We start from the raw sequence: 15652 nt of genomic DNA on the forward strand, positions 1-15652 counted from the left end.
AAATCAAAACTACAATGAGGTATTACCTCACACTGGTCAGAATGGGCATCATCAAAAAATCTACAGGGCTTCCCTGGTGGTGCAGTAGTTGAGAGTCCGCCTGCCGATGCAGGGGACACAGGTTCGTGCCCTGGTCCAGGAAGATCCCACATGCCACGGAGCGGCTGGGCCCGTGAGCCATAGCCACTGAGCCTGTGAGTCCGGAGGCTGTGCTCTGCAACGGGAGAGGCCACAACAGTGAGAGGCCCGCGTACGGAAAAAAAAAAAAGAGGGAGGAGATACGGGGATATATGTATATGTATAGCTGATTCACTTTGTTATAAAGCAGAAACTAACACACCATTGTAAAGCAGTTATACTCCAATAAAGATGTTAAAAAAAAAAGGGAGGGGCCGACGCATCCCCTGCTTGCATCCCTCCCCAGGGGGAGAGCACCGGGCCTGCTTGGGACCTGGGACTGTTCTGGCTGCAGAAGTTCCTGCATGGTGGGACCCCTCAGTCCCCTCTCCCAGGACGGCTGGTCACCCGCCCCTGCGTGAAATGCCTCTCCCATGCCTCACCTCTCACCTTACCTTTGGCAACGGTGTCAATCGACTTTTTAAAAATCTCCAGGAAGCTGCCTATGTCCCTGGAGCAGACATGCTCTTTCTTCTGTGTCATCATGGTGAGTCTACATAACACGACAACCTTGGTTAATGAGCTGTATGGTGTTCCTTTATTTACTGCTAAAATCTGTTTCTCTCTGATAGAGTTTAAACTACTCAAATGCAGGACTCTTATCTTTTTTTTTTAATTAATTTACCTTTTTTTAAAAATGTATGTATGTATGTATGTATTTATTTATACAGCAGGTTCTTATTAGTTATCTCTTTTATACATATTAGTATATACATGTCAATACCAATCTTCCATTTCATCCCACCACCACCGCTGGCCCCCACTTTCCCCCTTGGTACAGGACTCTTATCTTACTTACATTTGAATATCTGGTATCCAAGTAAACAAATGTTTGCCTTGAGAAAAACATGTTTTATTCACCATTTAAACATCAAAAATTCCTTGAAATATCCCCACTTTTACCAAACTACATGGAAGTGATAGAAAATTCTGAAGGTCTGCATCACAAAAGGACAAAACAGGAGCCTCCTGCACAGTTTTTCACTCTCTGCTAACAAGGTACCTGAAGTTTTCACCATTAAAAATCTATTCCCTTGGATTAAGATGGCGTTCCCCTCCTGCCTGGGACCTGCCCAGACTATCATGTAAAGTCTTATTTTGTCCTGCTTCCAAATGACTGGCCTGAGAACTCCTAGCCTCACCCCAGCACTGAGGTCTGGCTGAAATAACCCAGAGAGCCTGGCCACACAGGCATTGGCTATGCTTCTCGATGATAAATATCTCAGTTATAAGAATTAAAATGTTCTCCAAGGCATTCTCCTCTTAAGTGGATTGGTCCCAAAGGAACTCGAGTAGAGGGTTCATTGTTATTCTTTGTGTCTGGGGTTGGGGAAGACCAGGGTCCCATCTTCTCACGAAGACTAAGTCCTAAGAATTGCTGCTGTCCTGGGCAGAATGCAAATTATGAGCAACAGTGTCTATCACAGGCTCTGGGATATCAATGGATCCCCTAAGCTTGGATGTATGTGGTTCTGCAGGAAGTGTGTTCCTTTCTGAGGCTCAGTGGAGTGGAGAGCTGAGAGCCACGGTGGGCACCTTTACAGAGAGAGACAGCTAAGGGCCTGCAGAAAGATAAGTAATGGAAAGTTCTGGAAAATGATGTAGCCTCAGAGGGGAGGTTTAAATGGCCAGAGGGAAAGAAGGGTTCCTTTGTAGCTGGGGAGGGAAGGCATCAGAGTTCAAAGAGAGAGACCTTGAGAATAAATATCCAGAAACTCACTTAAAAATCCAAGGACATGTTAGGATGATCCAGAGCAACACAAGAATGTATTTATTGACTTAACCCTGACATGAAATTGCATAATTTGAGACCTAGTTCGTTTTGAAAGCTCTGCCTTTTGGGTCTCTTCAGTTTATAATCCAAGAACATCTTGTGAAAAACTTTGAACCTGGATTTAAGTTGAGCATGAAACACAGCTGAGTGTGGAAAAGAAGAACTGTACACAAATCTGAAAGAGAAATCATTTTAAATCACTGCATAAACCCCTAACCAGAACAGCATGTGAAAGGGCAGAACAGGCTTTGTGCCCCGTGGGCCCTGCTCCGCACCAGGTAAACGAAGGCTCCTCAGGGAGCGACCCCGCTCTTCGGGTGTTATCAGTGAGGCTGATCCACACCCAGCGCCTGAAGGGATGTCGGGTTGTGTGTGATGTTTTTCCGTAAAGAAAGGATGAGCTCTGGGGTCACACAGACCTGGGCATGTTTACTCCCCTAGGACTGCGGGTCAACCGTGGAACCTCCCAGAACCAGAGTCACCTGCAAGTGACACGGGGGTGACCTGCGGCTCACACACACTTCCTGCAGGCGTAGAGTGAAGGATGGGAGTCAGGTGTCCAGCAGGGAACGCGACTCATGGGAGGCACTACATCCATCCCTTCCCATCCTACAGGGACAGCAGTGGACTCAGAGACGCTGGTCACCTGCTGACTTCTGGGCCCCCTCAGGCCGCAGCCTCTCACCTACGTGACCTCTCGGCCTCCCCGGGCTCCTCGGCCTCTGCCCTTGCCCCCGCTCATCAGCCAGCCCCTCGGCAGCCCCAGAGCTTTTACCAGATCGCAAACCTCGTTTCAAAGCCCTGTTGGGAACGCTTCAACGGCTTCCCAGGCCTACAACCTCCTCAGGATGGATGAACCTTTCACGAACTGGTCCCACTCCCCTCGACGTTCTCTCTCATAAAGGTGCTGCCTTCGTTCACCCCCTGTCCCCAGACCACACATACCCACCCTTCCTGCCCTCCAGCACACGCAGGACATATTTCCCCAAAGGACACGCCTGTGCACCGTTTGTCCCTTCTGCTGGACGGCTCCCCAGATCTGACTCCCATGAGCCCCTACTTTATTTGGAAAACTCCTCCCCAGTCTTCAGGGTTCAGCTTAGATGTCACTTCCAGCTTGCTCTCACCCTCTTATATTCTCTCTATTGTATGGTGTCCATACACCTGTCCTAACTTACTGTCTCAACTAAAAATACCTGCTTACCTGTCCTTCTGCAGTCCGAGCTCCGAGCCTCAGAGCCACATCTGTCTTGTTCACCAAGATCTCCCTGGCCCAGAGAACAGCCCAGAATAGGTGCTCAGTGAATCTGTTTTTTAAGCTTCTTGTTTGAAATAATGATAGACTTAAAGAAAAGTTGCAAAAATAACGCAAAGTTCCTATACCTCTTTCACACAGCCTCCCCTTATGTTAAAATCTTATAAAATAATAGTAAAATGATTGAAAGGAAGATATTATCATTGATCCAATACCCTTAACTAATGTACAGACCTTATTTGAACTGCACCCATTTTTCCACTATAATAATGTGATTTATAATATGAAATATATACTTGGTCTTGGTCCTCATTCCTAGCTCAGGGAACCTAAAGCCCTTGGAATTTTCTGTTATGAAAGCAATCAAGGTGTCTTTTGTTATGTTAATGAGGTGACTTTGGAAAGCCCCAGGTCACCTTAGATGGGGGCTTGTTGCCAGGGGGACCAACCTTGGTGATTAGATGTTTGTCACTTTCAGACCACCCCCACCCCTAACTCCAGGGAAGGGGAGAGGGGCTGGAGATTGAATTTTATCACCAATGGCCAGTGGTCTAATCCACCACGCCTCTGTAATGAAACCCTCATAAAAGCCCAAAAGGACAGGGTTAGGAGAGATTTGGGGAGAGAGGACACTCAGAGGGCTGCTCGCTCTCTCCCCGCATCTTGCCCGACTCAGCTCTTCTGTCTGGCTACTCCTGAGTTACGTCCTTCTATGATAACCTAGTAAACAGAAGTAAATGTTTCTCTGAGTTCTATGAGCCACTTAGGCAAATTAATGGAACCGAAGGAGGGTTCCATCCAGCTTGCGATTGGGGGTTGGGGCCTTGTAGGCCTGAGCCCTTACCCTGTGGGATCTGGTGCTGTCTCCAGGCAGACAGGGTCAGAACTGAATTAATTGCTTGGTGGTGTGAAAAAAACATACACATCGGATTCGGTGTCAGAATCAGACCCAGTAATGTCCTTTTTCTGGCCCAGCACCCCATCCAGCATCCCACGTCCCATTTAGCTGTAACGCCTCCTTAGTCTCCAAGAACTTGTGAGACGGCTCCTCAATCTGTCTTTGACAACTTTGAAGAGTTCAGGTTAGTTATTTTATAGAATGTTCCTCAGCCTGGGTCTGCCCTGCCCGGGGTGTTCTCCAGGTAAGATGGAGGTTGTGCATTTTGAGCCAGAACACAACAGTGAGGCTGTGTGCTTCTCCGTGCATCCTATAAGGCCTGCGTGATGTTCACGTGACTTAGCACTGTGATGTAAACTGGGACCACTTGATGGAGTGGTGTCTGCCGGGTTTCTCCACTGTTAAGTTACTGTTTTCCCCTTTTCCTTAGTAAATATTGTGTGAGGAGGCACTTTAAGATCAGTAAGAAGTTTGGAATAAATTGATGAATTTGGAACGAAGGGCTGAATCTGAAGGAAAAACAATTAAACGATTTGTAAATATAAGTTCTGCACCTGCATTATTCACAAAACGCAGCATAGAAGATAAAAAGGCTACACTCAAGGAAGCCCAGAGTCCTTGTCCTCATCAGCTGCCTTAACGGAACACCACAGGCTGGGCAGCCTCAACAATAGACCTTGATTTCTCACACTTCTAGAGGCTGGATATCCAAGACTGAGGTGGCTGACTTGGTTCCTGGTGAGAGCTCTCTTCCTAGTCTGCCGATGGTCACCTTCTAGCTGTGTCCTCACATGGCAGAGACAGAGAAGTCTCTCTGGTCTCTTCTTATACGGACACTAATCCTGTTGGATCAGGTCCCCACTTTTATGACCTCATTTGACCCTAATTACTTCTATAAAAAACCTACCTCCATAAGGCACATTGGAGCTTGGGGCTTCAACTTGTGAATTTGGGGGACACCCTCAGTCCATAGCAGCCCAGGGCTTCCCAGGGCCTTGGGCAACAGGATGTCAAAGTGGGACATCTCTTATGGTCTCAGTTTCTGATGAAGCCCCACACTTTGTCCAATAGGTGTCCACACCCCAAATTTAAAGCAAGGTGTGAGGCCAAGATTTTTTCCTGCTTGCGTTAGCCTGTCACCCACCTCCAGATGATGGGAAAGATTAAGAATCCATTAGGAGGGAGCAATAAAGGTGATGTTTCTCTAAAAAACAAAAAGCTTTGTGCCCAAGTGCCCTCCTAAATCTCTGCTGCTCAGGTCAACTGAGATGAGCTTTAAAGAAGCTCCCAGTGGCTTTGACACACGTCCCTTGGATTAGGGAAGAGCGTGAAAGAAAGTCTGAAGGAAAAAGGCCATCTCTGGCTTGGGGGTTTGAGGGCCGTGTTGGCAGAATGAAGAGAAAGCTGCATTGACCTGAGCAGCGATACCAGAGGTGGAACAAAAAAACCTGTTTCCCAAGGTCCAAATACGAAACCCAGGGGAGAGAACAGCCATGAAGCAGCTTGAAAACCTCTCATCCAAGGGGGCCACGGAAGTTGGGGTGCAGGGTGGGTGACCTCAGCAGAAGAAGACTGAGGTGAGCCACCAGCCACGGGCTAGGAGGATGTCGTGAGCAGCCAGCAAAGGCAGGCAACACCCACACCAGAAAACAGCAGTTGAACATGCCACATGGGAGGGGCTCAAAGAACCTAGAAAAGCCCCATGAGAGGAAGAGGCAGCCTTGGGTCCTCAGCACAGAGGGCGCTTCTGCCCTATCACACCTGTACCCGTCACGTAAGGAAGGCCCTTCTGCCACCACCTTGCGCCCCAAAAAAGCCAATGCAACAAGAATCGTGGGAAGGACAGGAAGACCAGTGAGGGGGACGGGTCTCTGCAGGCTTCCCAGCCCCCAGACCTGTCAGGGGAGGCAAAGGCAGCGATCAGAGGAGAGTTTGGAGTTTGATAAAAGACAGCACTGGACTTTTTAATACCTGAAAATGACCTGAATATTCTACGGGATCTGCAGGAAGGAAGAAGGAATTGAGAAAGAATTTAACACAAAGTGGAGGAAAAATGTTCCCTTCTGTTTTCACTCTGCCACGTCCAGTCATTCGGAATCGAAGCAAGACAGTTAACGTACAGGTGTGCTCACCTGTCCAGCCATGCAGGGCTCAATGCTCTGTGGGCACCACTTTGAAATTCTTAACAAGTTTTAACAGGGGGGCCCGACTCTTCATTTTGCATTGAGCCCTGCAAATCACATAGGCAGTCTTGGTTATATATACAGGAGGGACTTAGCCGTGTTCTACGTAACTCCAAGGGGTACAGCAGGTCTGATCAGTGGAAGGTAGAAAGAAACAGCTTTTAGCCCAAATATTAGGAAGCGTTTTCAAATCTCATGGCGGCCCAAATTGGAATTGGCTATGTAAACAGGTAGAGCTTCCGAACACCAGAATCCTTACAGCAGAGGAGGGTCAGCTACTTGGCAGGACTATTAGAGACACAATTCAAGCTTTGGACCCTGTGGCCTCCCAAATCCCTTCCAACCTTGGGATTATCTAATTCTTTGATTATTGAAACTCCTTCGAGATGTCTACTTTACCAACTTCACCAGGAAATGAACTCACTAGTGCTGAGACAGGTAAGGATATTTCCAAGTCCAGCCTATAACCCCTCCAAGGTTGGGAGTTTCACTGACTCCCTGGATTTATGTCCAAATCATGAGCTGTTGTTTTCCTCTATGAGGACATTATTGCCATTACTCACTGTATTCTTTATCGTCGTAAGTTGGATCTTGTTATGGCTGGCACCCTGTGACTTCTAGCTTCTAAGAAAAAGGCCTAAGAAGTCTCAGAAACTGTCTTGGGCTTAAAGCCACTTTCATTAATCATCATTTTGACAACAAGGCATAAACAGACCTAACAAATATTGATTAAATGTAACATTAGAAATCTATGCATGTGTTTGGGTTATTGTTGTCATCCTCATGATTATTCTTCTTGGGGAAATGGTTCTCAGAGAAGGAGAGAAAGTCCAGTGCTTTCTGAGATCTTCCACAGATAACCTCTTAGACTCCACCTTCATGGTGCTGGTCTCTGGGGTCACAACTTGAAGGATTGAAGCTCCAGTGCAGAGACCCACCATCGAGGACAATCCTGGGGCCAGGAGCCAACAGGAAACAGTGTACTTGGTTGTGCCCAGTCAACCCATATTGGAAAACCTTGAGCTTCTTTCATACCATATTTTGGCCTTGACCTTTCTAGAGTTTAGCCTCCCAACAATGGAGTCTGTGTCTCCACACCCTCTGTGCAGGCCCCCTAATTACAGCCATCCGTTAAGCTGTCAAGAAGAAATCCTCAGCTCAATCACATCTTTATCAGACTCTGGCTGCCAATGGGGTCAAGATAGGCGTCAAGTCTGACCCGCCCGGAGCCCCTGTCCTGTGCTGGTCCCGCTGCTCACTGGGGCCTTTGTGACTGGACCGCCGGACAGCCACCTGGGTGCCCCAGTTCAGTCCCCTCCAATGCACTGCAGACCGGGTGGAGCCAAGAGAAACAATGGGACTGACTCAGCGAGGGCCTGCTCTTAGACTTTATCTTTGGGGGATTTTGCACACAGGAGTTATACGGGGTTGTCAGAGCCCTAAATTGGATATGGAGACTCTACTGAATCTGGTGTCAGGGAAAAGCAATTCCTCAGTTTGGACCTGCTCTCAGAGATGGCACAGTCATAGATGCCATCACTGCCAAGGAACTTAGTGACCATCCATCTCATCCTTTATTTTACAGATCAGTCCAAGTGTGGTCAAGGGACTTGGGTTTGATTTTCATTGCTAAGCCTGGTTTTCTTGAGTTTCAGGTGAGTAATATTTCAAGTGAGCGCCATACAATGAGAGAAACAAATCCAGGGTTGTTCCTATGTGGCTCCATGTTATTTGCTGTTTATTTCATGCAAGTATGTTTTTTCTCTCACACGAGATCATAGAGTTTCTCCAGGACAGTTATTTCCTCTCTGTTCTCCACAGAAAAGTACTAGCAAAGAAAGTGCTCACAAGTATTTGCTGAGACTCAGTTCATGATCATTTCTCATTTTTCTGTTTGAGTGTGTTTCTGTGTGTCTGAGTCTCCAAGATAGGTGATAAACACCACGTGCAAGTTAAAATAGAAGCCCCACATTTGATTGCTCGTCCAGCCACCCCATTTAAAAGATGAGAACACTGAGCTCCAGAGAAGGGAAGTTACTTGCACAAGATCACTCACTAGTAGATGATTTAAATGCAGGTCAACGCGGTTCATGCAGTGTTTTCCCCGCAACTCCAAGTTAGCTGCTTGTGATCACATAGTAATAGATACAAGTTGAAGGGCACAAAGGAAACAAGGCATCAGAACACATCCTTAACTGATAACATTATCATTGTTATTACTAATAATCCCTGAAATGTGCAGAGCAGTTAGTTTACAAAGATAAACACTATTTACAGTTTCTTGTACATCCTTCAATAAACAAAAACAGAAAACAAGTCTATGCCCCATCTCTGCATTTTCACCTACACAAGAGGAATTCACCACACATGTTGATCTGCACTTTGCTTTTTTCACTTGATAACATTACTGAGGGATATTTCTACACCAACCATGCAGGTCTGCTTCATGCTTCTTAAAAGGCACTTAGGGTTGGGTCTACCCCAGCTTACTTAACCAGCCCCCTACTGATGGACAGTTAAGTTGTTTCCAGGTTTATGCTAAGAGTGTCTTTTTTTTTTTAACAATCTCCCCTGGAGAGTTTTAAGTAACTAGCTTGACATCAGAGCAGCATTTTGGGATCACCAGTAGTTCTTTTTTTTTTTTTTTTTTGCGGTACGTGGGCCTCTCACTGTTGTGGCCTCTCCCGTTGCGGAGCACAGGCTCCGGACGCGCAGGCTCAGCGGCCATGGCTCACAGGCCCAGCCGCTCCGTGGCATGTGGGATCTTCCCGGACCGGGGCACGAACCCGTGTCCCCTGCATTGGCAGGCGGACTCTCAACCACTGCACCACCAGGGAAGCCCCACCAGTAGTTTTATATACTTATTTTAACAGATGACAAAATTGAAGTCCAGAGATGTTTGGGAGCTTCAACTATTAGGGGCAAAACCCTAATAAGTAAGACCTGGTGTTCCTGCATCCTCTTCCATTAGTTATTCCAACGTGCTTGGGCCACTTAAGGGCACTGGGCATGCTTGCCTTGGCTACTTGTAGAGGCAGTCAATAGCCACCACCAACCTCATCTCCAGGGAACATCCAAAATCTGGCCCAACAGAGTCTTTGTTAAAAGAACTGATTCATCAAAAGATTCTCATCATGGTTTACATTTTACTAGCCCTAAGATCACTGAGTTAAACCTCCCATTTCAGTAGATGAACCCAATTGCTTTGAACAAAGACGTAATTCAATGAAAACTTAATACTCTCATAAAATCAAATATTCTCTGGTTCCCCAATGAACTCCAAAACATATTGATTTCTTCTGCGCAGGACGTGAGATGGGTTGTTTTCCCTAAACTAACCCCATTATGCCTTTTAAAATATATTATTATTTAAATGTTCAAATTTCTCTTATCCTGCAAATCTACAAAAGAGCAATCATAGAGTCCCTGGGAAAGAAAGAGCTGGTAGAGGGATTTTATCATATGGGGAATTTTAGGACATTCATTCAAGAATTAGAAACAAAAAACAGATTGGGGTTGTACATGTGTAGCTTGTGAATGGTCCTGGGCAGTGGCTCCTTCTGCAAATTGCCAGATGAGGAGTTTATCACAGATTGAGGCAAAGGGGGCGTTTAAGATTAGGACTTTCTAAGGGTGAGAATCTGAAAGCTACACTGACTTTTCAGACAGAGTGCTTTTTGCTTCTTCATTGTAAAGAAACAAACAGAATTTCTTTATGAAACAGCAAAAACCAAAGTTTCTAGTTGGGTTTCAACAATGAAAATAAAAATAGCTGTCATGAATTAAGCCCCTGCTCTGCAGGCACTGTTCTCAGTGCTTTACATAATCACAATTACACACTTTAGAACAATCTAAGAGACAAAGAGAAATACCCGGGAATTTCTGGACACCAGTTTCTTAACGACTTCCCAACAATCACCATGTGCCCACAGAGTGTGTCCCAGTGCAGTCCTAGGATTATGTGGGGTAGTTTGAAAAGAGATGAGGAAAACTTCAGGGCACTGATGGTCGTCCATCTTTCCTTCTGGATGATCAACGGGAAACAAGAAGGTCATCTAACACAGCACCTTGGGCCGGAAGACGGGCATTTGCATCAGAAGGGATCCTGGCTCCCAGGCTGAGGTTGGCCAGTTTCTTGATCTTAACCCTAACCCTACCCTGTGATCTCCCCTGGCCTGGGTCTCTTCTTTAAAGACACCCCACTCCCTGGGAAAGCCCCTTCTCTTTCTCCCCCTCTTTCAGCTGATCTTCCTAGAGCAGTTTTTATCTAATCTTTCAGGTATTGTTTTTGGTCCTTTTTAGGCTCTTTCTAATATGTTACTAAGTTTCCAACTTTAGTCACTCCTTTCTTCCAAGTGAGTTTTAAGATGATTTTCTCATCTACGAGTCTAAAAAGAGAATTTTAGAAGACCAGGAATTCCACTGTACTCTGTATTTGACTGTCAGATTTGAAGGAAAAAAAAAATTACTGAGAACAAATACCATATCTGTTATTATGTGCAAATACTTCCATGCTATACATGCCTTATGACTTTCTCCATATTACATCTATGGACTCAGAAACAGGAATTTCTATCTTAATAAAATAACTTAAGACACACTCAATGCCCATGGAAACAATTATCCTCTAAGTCAGTAGGATTTCTCTGCTTGCTTCTGTGCCTTTTCTTTTAAGCCAAAAATTCTATCTCTGTTTTTCCTCTTAGCATTTCTTCATCTCTGCCCCTTAGTATGTTTTGGAAACCTATGAAGTAATCATAATATTCTGTTGCTTTATGGGCTCATTCATCTAGTTTCTTCCAATCAAAGTTATCCTGGTAAATTAAGATCAAGAGCAGCATGAACACTTCCCCAGATTTTCATGCTTCTAGAGCAGGGGTCAGCAAATCTTTTCTGCAAAGTCAGATAGTAAATATTTTAGGCTTTCCCAGCCATACAGTCTCTGTCACAATTACTCATCTCTGCCCTGTAGGGTAAAACCTGCCCTAGGAAATATGTAAACAAATGGACATGGCTGTGTTCCAATAAAACTTTATTTACAAAAACTGGCCATAGGCTATAGTTTACTCATCCTTGTTCTAGGTGAGGAGGAAGAAAAGCGGAGGATATTGATGACCAACTACAAGGAACATTGAGCGTGCTCTCTGTGCAAAATACTGTGCTAAGTATTCTACAAGAAATTATCTCATTTAATCTCCGTAATTCCATAGGGTACATACGGTTATTGTATCCATTTTATAATTGATGAAACTAACCTTTAAAGAGGCTGAACAATTTTCTCACAGTCAAGAAACTAATAAATGGTGGAACCAAGGCAAGAAAAAAGTGAGCTTCAGACCGGACACTTAACAATTAGCCTCCTGTTTGCATTTCCTGAGACAGGAGATAGGTGGGCTCCGGGTTAGGCATTTACGACCAGCCTCCTGTTTGCTCTCCTAGATGGAAGCAATGACAGAGACAAGGTAAACAGCCAGGATTTGTCTCCTGTAGATGCCTTAAGATAACAGTCATGGCAGGGACAGAGAGGGGCTAAACCCTTTTTGAGTAAAGGATCAAGAGGTCATATATTTCCCATCCTTGGGGCAAGAGAGACATTGCCCACGCGCAGAAAGACAGGTCAGGTGAGGAAAAAGAAACCAAAGGTAATTGGCCAAAGGTAAACAAAGACCTGGAAGAACTGCCCTATATAAATGACTTAACCGTCTCTTTACTGCGCTCCTCCTCATTAGGGGGGACGCCCACACCCTTTCTCTCCGGGTGGGCATCTCTGCCTTGCTTCTGTCTTAACTAAACAACCTGTTTCTCTGTGTGCTCTCTCACTTGTTGTTGTGCTATGTCTCTAATAATAAACTTTGTACCTGTTTTTATACTTTCCGTCTCCGTGAGAAATGCATTTTTCACTAGGGGCAAGAACTACGGGATCTGGTGGCTAGGATTCCTGGTTTTCATCCCGGCTACCCAGGTTGAGTTCCTGGGCAGGGAACTAAGATCTCACTTCACGCCACCACTCATTGCTGCCTCTCCGAGATCAGAACCAGAAACTCAGATCTGACACCAAAGCTCATGCTTTCTATCACTACGCTGTGCCGTAAAACATACACATTCACCATTTGAAGCTTTTTGATCAACTTCTCTTAAAAACTATCTCTGAACACAATGGGTGGCAAAGCTTCAGTCATTTTAATTTGCTTAATCCAAGTAGACTTTGGGCTATTGAGATATTTAGTTGAACAAACATTCATTACACCACTACTGTAAGCCTCAAATTACAATAGTGATTCGAGGAGGAAAGTAATAGAATATAGTTGTCTTACCCCAGATACAAGTAGCGTCTTTGGTAGAGAAACCCTTACCTCTCCTTTCTCCTCATAGAGTTCATCTTGGTTTGAGAAAGCAAATCCACAGCTGGCATTGCTTAAGGAAGGCAACCAAAATTTATTTGCAGTTGTCTACAGCCACAGTGTGTTTGCCTTTTCAACCTCCTATGATTAATGTTTTCACGTAGATTATTTTTGTTCCTTTTATTATCATGAAATAAGCAGTTTCTAGGGACTTTCAAGTGAACTTACAAAAAAAATCTTCTCCCAAGATTTAAAGCCCCATGTCTTGACAACCTTTCCCAGAACATCTTAGCCTAGATATTTACCGCTAAATATCCAACTCCAGCAACCATCCCAGACTCTCTGACCCAGTGTCCCCCGTTGTCTTAACAACAGAGCCTCTCCTCCTAACCCTCTCCTTTCACACAGCCACACTTGTGCAACCACAGGGTGTTTTGCGTTCTAGTCGTGGATTACTTAGTACAGAATCACATAAGTAAGAGTGGAAGTCCCTACTCTCATAAAGCTAATGATTCCTAATGCTTTATACCTCTGGCAGGTCTAGAAAAGGTTCTCTCTGTTGTCATTCATAGAATTTCTTCTCTCTTTACCCCTTCTCCTTACTCCAAATGAAATGCCTTTTTAATTTCCTTCCCCTCCAAATACATCTGTCTAATTGTTATTATGCCTCATTTGCACTGAATCCAAATTGAAAGCAGCCTGTGGTGGTGGGATTTGGTGTTGCTTCTTCCTAAAGGTCAAACCTCACACGGCTCTTCAGCGTGAATCACCTCCAGCTCCCAGCAGCTGCCCAGCATTTATGTTATGTTAGTGATGTTCTCTAGCTGCAGAGACCAGAGAGCCTGCTGTTCAGCCAAAAGAAATCGTAAGGGAGAAGAGAATGAATGGCTGCAGATCACACGCAGGGTTGTTGGGCACCTCCTTTGTGCTGCATTTCCCATATAGAAGCCAATACAGACCAGTGCAGGGTCACTAGTCAGACCCATAGCTGTTGGGGAACCCCTGACCCCCTGCTTCCTCCACACCCAGAAAGTCACCTTGGAAAGTCCAAGAATACGCTAAGGACTTTCCTCTGGGATTGAGATGTAATCTCTGATTACCAGCCACTAGGAAACTACGAAAACAAAGGGAAAACTTGTATATCACCAGTGGCTTGGAAAAGCATAGGATTCACTTCTCTATATTATGGTACTGACACCTTTTTTAATGGGTGAAATTTGACAAGGATAAAGGAGAGAAGGGAAAGAGCGAGGAGCTAGGGGAGAAGTGAGATGCTGCATTTACTCTGTTGAGTTCTGCTTGACAGAACAACAAACATACATACGTAGGAGGTGGTAGCATGACTGCCATGTTGCAGACACCTTTGACCCTGCCCAACCCCCACCAGCATCCTCAGTTTTCATGGAGTACCACTTGAGCCACGTTACACACACCCTTGACCAATGGCAGAGTCCACTGCTGCCTTACGGGCTGGGTAATACCTCAGAAATAGACGGGAGCCCAGGAAATGCAAGATACGTAGCTCAGAGGAAAGATTTAGTGTCCCCAAGAACAACTTTTTACAATTAATAAATACTCTGGCTCCCCAGCCTTCCTGTGGGCAATTCCTGGGAATGAATGGCTCTGTCTACGTCTTGGGAAGTCCAACAGAATTGAGCCCCCAGTGGCCACAGAACTTTCTCATACTGGCTTTTTCTTCTTCTGTTTATCACCCTCTCCCATCCTCATTTCTGCAACTTGGAATCACCTCCTAAATAAACTATTTATGTGGATGCCCCTGTGTCTATCTTTGCTTTCAGGGAAACTGATTCTTTTCAGAGCTGCTTGTCTAAAATGAGACACACATTGGATCAACCATGGAAAAATCACCACCTGGTCCAGTTATACCAGGATAGAGTTGTTTGATATTTGGGAATAGTGGTTGGGGTGGGAAGAGCTAGCCTTCCCAAGGCCTCTGTTTCTTATAGCTTCTTGCTCCTAAGTAGCAGAGATACTACCCATGGGAGAAACTCATCTGGTATCACACATGTGACCCTCCTCTGCCTTCCTTTTGGTCTGTCAGAGATATGTGTCAGCCAGGGGGTGAAAAGGAGTCATAAAGCTGATAATGGAGAGAAACACCAGCAAAATAAATGGCAGACTAGGAAACTCCCTTATTTCCTCATGGAGACATAAAAAAAAAAACCAACCAAAAATTGGATAAAATAACCTTATATGAGTTATGGAAAAACAATCCAAGGTCTACAGCAACCAAGAGAAAAACAAATACCGTATGCTAACACATATATATGGAATCTAAAAAAAAAAAAATGTTTTTGAAGAACCTAGGGGCAGGACGATGGGAATAAAGACGCAGACGTAGAGAATGGACTTGAGGACATGGGAAGGGGGAAGGGTAAGCTGGGACGAAGTGAGAGAGTGGCATGGACATATATACACTACCAAATGTAAAACAGATGGCTAGTGGGAAGCAGCTGCATAGCACAGGGAGATCAGCTCGGTGCTTTGTGACCACCTAGAGGGGTGGGATAGGGAGAGTGGGAGGGAGGGAGACGCAAGAGGGAAGAGATATGGGAACATATGTATATGTATAACTGATTCACTTTGTTATACAGCAGAAACTAACACACCATTGTAAAGCAATTATACTCCAATAAAGATGTTAAAAAAAAAGAAAAGAAAATGCCACACTCAAAGAAATTGCCACGCTCAAAACAGTAGGAAATTCTGTGATATTTTTGCTTGCCCTTTCCCCGCCCTCTCCCTGGTGTGGCATGGTCTTGGTTTGGAGGACGTGGCTGTTCCCAGTCCCCTCCCTTGAACTGGAGGGAGCAGAGAAGATTTGCAATGTGATAACCTATCTGGGGGCTGCTTGGAGGACTGGTCTCTGTTTCACCTAATTCAGATCTGAGGCAGAGTGAAGCACCTGGCACTGCTCAGGAAAGCTGCAGGGAAACTACAGACCGGCAGGTGTCTGGGGCAAAGGATTATGGGTGGAGACACACAGTAAACCATCTAAGGCCC

This window comes from Mesoplodon bidens (assembly GCF_964165515.1).
Source record: "Mesoplodon bidens genome assembly, chromosome: 7".
Taxonomy (NCBI): Eukaryota; Metazoa; Chordata; class Mammalia; order Artiodactyla; family Ziphiidae; genus Mesoplodon; species Mesoplodon bidens.